The following is a 1,392-nucleotide window of genomic DNA, read 5'->3' as shown; positions in this document are numbered from 1 at the left end:
GTGTTATTGTTACGCTGGCTCTGACACTTGGCCAATGATTGACATCAGATTTGCCGTCACACCTTTAACTAGTTCATTTGGCGTTGCACCTTTCATCAGTTTAGGCATAGTACATTTAAAATTAATCTTCATCGAGAGTATCCCCTTATAATCATGCTAAATAGTTTAAATTTGTTAAATATTTTTACATTAATTTATTCATTTAGGGACTTAAATGATAAATAAAATATAATGTTCATTCATCTAATAATTGGGCAAATTCAATAATTATTAAATTCCATAAAAGTTTATCAATGTTTCATTTACATTTCATCTTATATAAGATTCTAATTATTCATTAATTTTATACTGATAACATATTTTTGGTGTAAAGCAGTTTTTTACTTTAAACAATGTAATGTCAAAGTAGATTTATACTTTAAAACAGTCTAATGTAAACAGTTAAAGGGATGTAACATATTAAACATTGAATTAGCATAATTGTATTGACTGATTGATTATTGGTGAATTAGCTATTGTTTAAATATAAATTTTTTACTTATAAAAATGTTCATGGGGGTCTCCTTTAATTAGGCAATGGCAAAAGTAAACTTGGTATAAATGAATTAAACAATTAGCTTAGGCAAGGTGCAACGAGATTAATCTTTTTATAAATAGGAAGTAACCTTCTATAAATAGAATGTTATTAATCCGTAACATGTAGGAAAACAATGTATTAAATATGAGATTAATTTTAATATGCTAATTAGAAAGTATAAAATGCAACGTAAATGCTACACTGAGTACTTTAATTTTTAATTAGGTTAAATAACGTCACTCGTAACAACATATTTCAGCAGTGAGAGTTTTTTAATAAATGATTAACATACAATGTAAACACAAAAGTGGGTCGTAATATTTTCTAATTAGGTATAATAACGTCACTCGTAACTACGTATTTTAGCAGGGTTTTTTAATAGTTAATTAGAATGTTTTAATTGGAATGCAAAAAACAGAAACTTACAGTTGTCAGTTTTATTTGAAAAGATATGTAGGCATAAAACATTAAATCAATAATGATGAGTTGTAAATCATACGGTAAGTATGCAAACATGAGATGGTTCTGCAGGACAGTACACTAATATTGAGAATCAGGTGTGACGGCAATTTGATGTGCATGAGGCGGCAAGGCTTAGTAGGCGAGACGATTCACATTTGCCTGGCAGCGCACGCCATCTGGTGCGGAAGCTACGTCTTCGGCGGATCAGAATGGCCATCTGGTCCGTCGAGGGTGGATCAGATGGATCCACCCAAGGTCATCTCGGCCAAAATCGTGAGGCCAGCACGTGGGGCTAGGAGGCGATGATGCCTTGGGGGGTCCCCGGGGCAAGAAGGGCGGGGGGCGGCGCGGGG

Source organism: Trichinella spiralis, assembly GCF_000181795.1.
Source record: "Trichinella spiralis strain ISS 195 chromosome Unknown Scfld9, whole genome shotgun sequence".
Classification (NCBI taxonomy): domain Eukaryota; kingdom Metazoa; phylum Nematoda; class Enoplea; order Trichinellida; family Trichinellidae; genus Trichinella; species Trichinella spiralis.
The sequence above is the reverse complement of the archived record's forward strand: the minus strand, read 5'-3'. Positions refer to the sequence as shown.